General features: G+C 30.6%; 1 pseudogene; it reads left to right on the top strand.

Annotated features, from left to right (window-relative positions):
* The first annotated feature begins 699 nt into the window (after positions 1–699).
* On the top strand, positions 700–1176 carry LOC118182427 (uncharacterized; annotated as a pseudogene).
* The last annotated feature ends 6060 nt before the right edge of the window (positions 1177–7236 follow it).

Raw genomic sequence — 7236 nt, 5'->3', positions numbered from 1 at the left:
CAATTCATGAAGAAACTGGATTTCTAAATCAAATGAAAATTTAAATAAATTAAATGCACTTTTATTGTAGATTAGAAAAATTAATTTCATAGCGTTTAGAAGCAGTGAATTTTTTATTATGTTTCTGCATTCTTTCTTCTAAAAAGAGCAAATAAAATGTACAAAATGTACTTTACTCAGTTTTAAAAGTGCACCAGAAGTAAAATATAATTTTTTTAGCTAGTGTAATATTCATATCACACAGAATTAAAAATAAAAACATTTTTGTCCCATATACACTAATAAAAGGTCATTACATAGTTTTAAGGAAGTCATTTTATAATGTTTCAGCGAGCAATTTGATCATTTAAAAATTAAATACTATGCATACCAGAATTGTTTCTCAAGCATTTTAAAAAGTAAAGCACATCAGAAAGTGTTAAAAAAGCTTTTTATCTTAAATTATAATATACGGTTTTTTTTTTTTTTTTTTTTTTTTTTTTTTTTTTTTAACTTTTATAACTTTAGAGTAACATTTCATAATGCTCACCATCACTAAAAGCTAAACTGGAAATCAGAGACCTAGGAGAAGTCACCTACTACCTCAGCATAAACATCGAAAGATCTAAAGATGGAACCTTTGCCATAAACCAAAAGAACAAAATCGAAGAAATTGTTCAAAAATTCGGACTTCAAGATGAAAAACCAACATATACGCCAATGAAACCAAACTACTGCAAAGTAGAAACTGCAGATGATCTTCTAGAGGATAATACGGAATATAGACAAGCAGTAGGGGCATTATTACATATTGCAACAATTAGCAGACCATGTATAGCATGCGCCGTCAATCTACTGAGTGGAAGAAACGAAAAAACTCGGAAAATAGATTGGAATGCTGTCATTCGATACTTAAATACAACTAAAGATTTGAAGTTGGTTTTTAAAAAAGTTCAAGAACCTATACTAACTGCATATTCCAATGCAGCTTTGGCAAATAACAGAACAACTAGAAAATACATTAGCATATACTTATTCAAACTAGGAAATAACTGCGTTTCATGGAGCAGGAAAAGGCAAAACTGCACTACATTATCTTCAACTGAAGCAGAATATATTGCAGCAGCTAATACAGCACAAGAAGCACAATGGTTGTTAAATTTACTTAAAGACCTAAAACGAGACAAAATCTACTGATTGCTCTCTATGAAGATAACAAATGAAGCATCAAACTTTCACAAACAGGGAAAAATAACTCCAGAAGAAAACATATAGACTACTTGGGTGAACTTAACAAAACGAGATCCTGAGCCTGGACTATTGCAGAAGCTCCGACATCATTGCAGATCTGCTCACTAAACCGCTAGGAAAGCCTGTGTTCGTGAATCGCTGCAACTAGAAACTGCAAAGTAGAAACTGAAGATGATCTTCTAGAGGATAATACGGAATAAAGATAAGCAGTAGTGCCATTATTACATATTGCAACAATCAGCAGACCAGATATAGCATGCGCCGTCAATCTACTGAGTGGAAGAAACAAAAAATCTCGGAAAATATATTGGGGTGTTGGTATGCAAGTAGGAGTGTTGGTATGCAAATTGGTGACCTTCATAAACAATGTTATCCTCTGCAAAAGAAACCCTGCAAAGGAGTTAATTGTGCGACTCGCTTTTTCTTCTTTACATTCTTTCCTCACTTCTTAAGGAAAGGACAGTCTCTCTTATGTAACTATCTTTTGATATGTATTTGGAAAATTGATGAATTTTAATCTACTATTACGTATAAATAAATGTGTTTATTAACCTTGCAATTTTAGTCTACAACCTCTTTTTGGATTAAGCAATGATCATGCTGACGCTGCACTCGATACAAGGTAAGAGAAATTATTCTACTCTCTACTTTGGTAATTTGTTGTAAAAGTGTTTACTACAAAATATATTTACAACTGTAACAGACCTATTTAAGTGTAATTGAACTATTTTATTCACGCCATGAACTCATGAACTGTAACCGAACTGATGTAACAGACCTATTTAAGTGTAATTGAACTATTTTATTCACGCCATGAACTCATGAACTGTAACCGAACTATTTTATTTAAACGCCATCTCGTGGCGATATGAAAAAAAACGTCAGTCGACCTCCAGCCGCCATGATGATAGCTTACTATGTTACGTTATTCTCAATGTTTGATGTTCCATTTCGTTTATGTTTCATTTTTATATATATTTCTTTTGTTTGTAACCGTTCCTGTGTGCTCTGTTAATAAATCCTTTTAAAGCTAGCCGGCATTAGTGTCTATTGAGGAACGGCTACATCACACAACACATAAAGCTTTTCGCATTGAAACAGGAAGTAAGGAGTGATGACGTAGTCATGTTGATACTGACTGCAAAGACACAATTCGCAGAAAATAAATAAAGGTTTTAAATTTGAAAAAACTCGAGCTAAAAAAAATCTGAAAAGTTTCAAATTTTAAATGACGTCCACAGGGGCTTTTTTTTAACGTTTTGTGTATTACCTTTATTTATTAAATATCATGTTCTTTGCACTTAAACCATAAAATTCAGTTCAATAGCAATGTCGCAAAATAATTTTAAAATGAGCCTATGTTTAGAATTTCCGATACACAGTTCTGCGCGCTGGAGATAAAAAGGTGTTTTTTCCCCCCGCCGTAGAGTGTTGCCATTGCTCGCTTTGAAATCCTTGAGTTTGTTAATAAAAAAATTCGTTAAAGTTTTACAAATCGATCATAATACAAATTCAAAATTTCAAATTTGGTTTTCCACATGCCCATATTCGTAGGAGGATTACGTATTCGTACGGTTTTTATCACAATGCGAGAAATAGACATAACATTTATGCAGATTTTTCACTATTTAATTTCTTCAAATATAATGGAGGACTCTATCATTTAGTGGCAACAGTTTGAAAAGTGAAACGGAGATTTATAGTGATTCAGCGCAAAAGGAAAACAATAATCCTTCAGAGATAAAGCCCCTTTGAACTAAAAAACTGTGCGTGAAAAAAGAGCTTTAATTTAGAAGAGAAGATATCATTACTATAAGCATTTATAACGTTATTTATTAATTAACAAATAAAATACGCTAGTTTTCTTAAAAGTTGTATAAATCATGAATTTAAAAATGCGGCATTCATTATCTTTCTTCATCTGCATACCAAGTGGAAGAATTCTGTCACGCTTTCTAAGGTAACTATAATAAGATATATTTAGAGTTAAGCAAAACAAAAAAAAAAACTTCAGTTTGACGTATTTTTACATTCAATCAATTTTTTTCTGCAGCTAAAGAATTGGAACTTATGCTTGATTGCCATTGAAATCAATAGTTTTATTCAAAATTTAATCTACTCTAAGATTGCTTTTTTTGACCTAATTACAAATTTTATATTGGCGTGTTTCTTTTCCAATTCAATATAATAATAGATATTTAAAAAATAAATATCTAAGTTATACTCACATTTATACACATACATTTAAATAAATACAAGCTCGTTGTCTTAAGTTTGACAAAACAACTTTGCTCCCAGTATCTAAAGAAAACTTAACTTTTCACAAAAGGGCAAATGAGGAAGATCTTTTTTATACGAATTTGTTTTTTACAAATTATCGATGCATTCTCGTTTATTTTTACAGTTAGGGCGTTCAGCAATATTTACATCGTCATTTGTGAGTTCTACTTTAAAATCATTCATACCTGATTTATTATTCCTACGTAATCGGCCTCAAAATGAGTTTTCTTAATTCGTATAGTATTTCAAAAACCCTCTGCATTATTTTTCTTTTCTTGGCAGAGTACTGGATTTTAAGAGTTTCTTTTGCAATCCAAGCAAGCGATTTTCCATGTCCCCTTCACAATCACTACATCGAAAATGTTTACTACAAATTCTTACGTTTTTCACATAAATAAAATCCTGTCTTCGACACATGTATCGATTTTTTTCGCCAAAAGCAAACTGTCGTTTGGAAAAATATGAAATACAATATCATTATCTTTCTCGTTTCCATAAATTATATGACACTTTGCTACAACGTAAGAAGACTTATTACATAACTCATACATTATAACAGTGGTCTCAAACTTACGTTGCACGCGGGCCAATGCACAATTTGAAAGTAGCTGACGGGCAGCAAATACAAAAAAGACGGGAGATTTTGTTTACCAAATTTGTCAATGAAATTAAAAATATACGAATAAAAATAACGCAAAGAAAAATATCAAATTTATACTTATATTTTGCTTAAAATCGAAAAATGTGTATCTGCAAGAAATTTATGTTTGTCACAATTTGGAACTTAAACAGACAGCTAAATATTTTCAGATTGGCATTTATTCAATTAATTGTAATATACTGAAGTACTAAGTAACTTACTTTTAATTTAAACTAAAAGGAAATATACGAAAGCTACCGAAGACAGGCAAAACTTGAGTAAAAATAATGACAAAAAGCTACAGAAGACGGGCAAAACCTTGAGTATAAATAATGACAATTTATTCTCTTTCTTTTATTTATTAGATTTTTCTATGACGCAAAACAGAAAAAATAATATTTGTATGTAAATTATTGTAAACATCTTTGCTTTTTACTACGCCTTTAGCTAAACTGCCAAATGTTTCGATTTTCATGAAGTTCTTGGAAGGAAATTACTAAAAAGTATCATTATAAATTGTAGACACTCGTCGGCAGTCTGGTTCTTTTCGTACTCATTAGTTTTCAACTATTGGGGGGGAGGAGTGTTCTTATGTAAATGTAATCAAAAACAGAGCGAGTACTTTTATTACAAAAATTTGTAAAATAAAATATTTATCTTTTACGAAATTCTAATAAAAGTTAATCAAATTTGTATCTTAAAATATTTGAATAAGAGTTACATTATAGTTTAAATTAATTTTCCTAGATTTTCCGAAGAATTACGTTCATTTTTGGTAATGAATATAACGTAATACTGGATTCCAAACCAGGGCTTAATTTCTAAAATTAGAAGTGCCAGAGCTCTAAGGAAGACCGTCAGGAAAGAGGAGCGAGAATAAATAAATAAATAAAATGACTAATAAAATCTTTTAAATAAAATGACTAATAATACTTTAAAAATAAATTAAATAAATAAAACCGTTAAAAATAAAAAATTAAATAAGTAATCATTAAAATAATTCATTGTGAAAGCAATTATGTAATTAAAATTTTATAAAATATAAAGAGATAAATTAAAATTTTATATAATTCTAATATAATTTTATTACTTTACTTGAAATTTATTCGATTCTAATAAAATTTTATTACTTAAAATAAAATTTTCCAAATCAAATTTCGACTAAAATTCTTGTTTAGTTACATAAAAGAAGTGCTGGAGCCTTCTTATCTAGGGCTCCGATGCGCTTCGACTAGAATTATGATTTATCGCAAAAACTAAGAAGTACCTGAGGAGGATTCCGGTAGGCTCCGGCGCAATTTAAGCTCTGCTCCAAACCATTAATATGCAGGCAGCATAACTTTACTTACTTTATAATACTACTTTGAAGGCCACCCAGCTAGACACTCTTTTACTAGAAAACTACATGTGCGATTAAAATTAATTTCGGATTTCCACATTGCTAATTTTGAACAGGCGAACTCAGAGCAAATGAAACATAACGTCAGACTACTTCTAGCATGGACCTTATAAGAAATATACCAACCCATTTGGGTTTTCTCACTCGTCTGACGCGTTCCCGGCTGTCACCTTGATCACATTCTATTAGCTATTGCATGCTTTCAGGGCTGGATATTTTTTTAGCTTTTCCTATGCTGTAAGGAAATTTGTAACTACTTCTTTTAGAAAATAATATTTTAAATCTGAACTAATAGAAAATTTCAAACAAGCAATTTTTATACTTTTTATTGGTGTAAATAAGTAAAAAATACTAAAATATTTAAAAACGAATTTTTGAAAGTTTTGTTTAAAATACTAAATTGTGCTGCTTTTTTAAAATTACAGATGAGTATTATAGCACAATTTCTATAAAGGAATTTTATTTCAATTATATTTCATAATACATCTGTCACATTCTTGCCACTAGGTGGCGGGCATCTCTTCCTTTACTTTTGCTGTAATTAAGTTCCGAGAAGCAGTCGAGATTGGAACCGCTCTGAGGAGCGTAAAGACTCAGAACTAAAAATGTACTGTTTTAAAATAATTATCACCTACCTTGTAAATAGTGTATATTAGCTTTTTATTTCAATAAATAATTAAAAGACAAGATGGCCTGCTAATTGTAATAGAAACTCTTACTGGAAAACGTGATTATTAGAAGCCTGGCGTCGAGAACACTAAAGATGCAGCAGGTAAGGAATTTTACATTAATTTTATTGTAAATAGAAGAACCTGATGCAACATTTTTATGGCGCCCGAACAGGGACGCCAGGTTTTTTGAAAAGTTCTAATAAAGTGAATTCAAAAGCTGAATATTAAAATTGAAGATTTTAATACTTGTTCTTGAAGTATTCAGCAAAAGAATAATTTTGTTTTCTAAGTAAGAGTTAAATATTTGTTTTTCATGAGACGTATATTTTTTGTGTAAGTGTTTGAATCTAAGAAAGATAATGGCTGAAGTAGATAAATTAAAAAAGAAAAGAAGTATCTTAAGAACTGCCGTTACAAAACTATTTAAGAAAATCGAAAGTGAATTAAATAAATCTGAATGTAGTATTAATGAGCTCGAAGAATTGTTAGAACAGCTTAATGCTAAAACCGAAACGCTATCTAATGCCGATGTGGAAGTTGAACCAATTCTGAGTGTAGATGAATTCGAAAATGAATTCGAAATTACAGAACAATATCGCGAGAAGATAACGTTATGGAAATTCAGGCTTAAGAAACGGATTAAGGAACTTATTCATGACTTAAATGCACCGAACACACAGCAAAATATAAAAGATACACCTAATGTTAAATTACCAAAACTTTCGATTCCCGTATTTTATGGGAACAGTAGTCAATGGCTTACTTTTTGGAATAGTTTTGAGTCCTCAATACATAATAACGAATCATTGAACAAAGTAGACAAATTTAATTACCTGAAAGCGTATTTAGGAGGAACAGCTGCTAATTGCGTTCAAGGACTTCCGTTATCGCCGAAACATTATGATTCAGCAATTCAAATCTTACACGACCGTTTTGGAAGGAGAGACATTCTTATTAATGCGCACATGAATAATTTGCTGAATATTGAATCATTAAAAAATGCGAATGACATAAAA

Source organism: Stegodyphus dumicola, chromosome 4, assembly GCF_044657685.1.
Source record: "Stegodyphus dumicola isolate Sdum_Otavi_A_Nest chromosome 4, ASM4465768v1".
NCBI classification, from domain to species: Eukaryota; Metazoa; Arthropoda; class Arachnida; order Araneae; family Eresidae; genus Stegodyphus; species Stegodyphus dumicola.
This window is presented reverse-complemented; position numbering and strand designations above follow the sequence as displayed.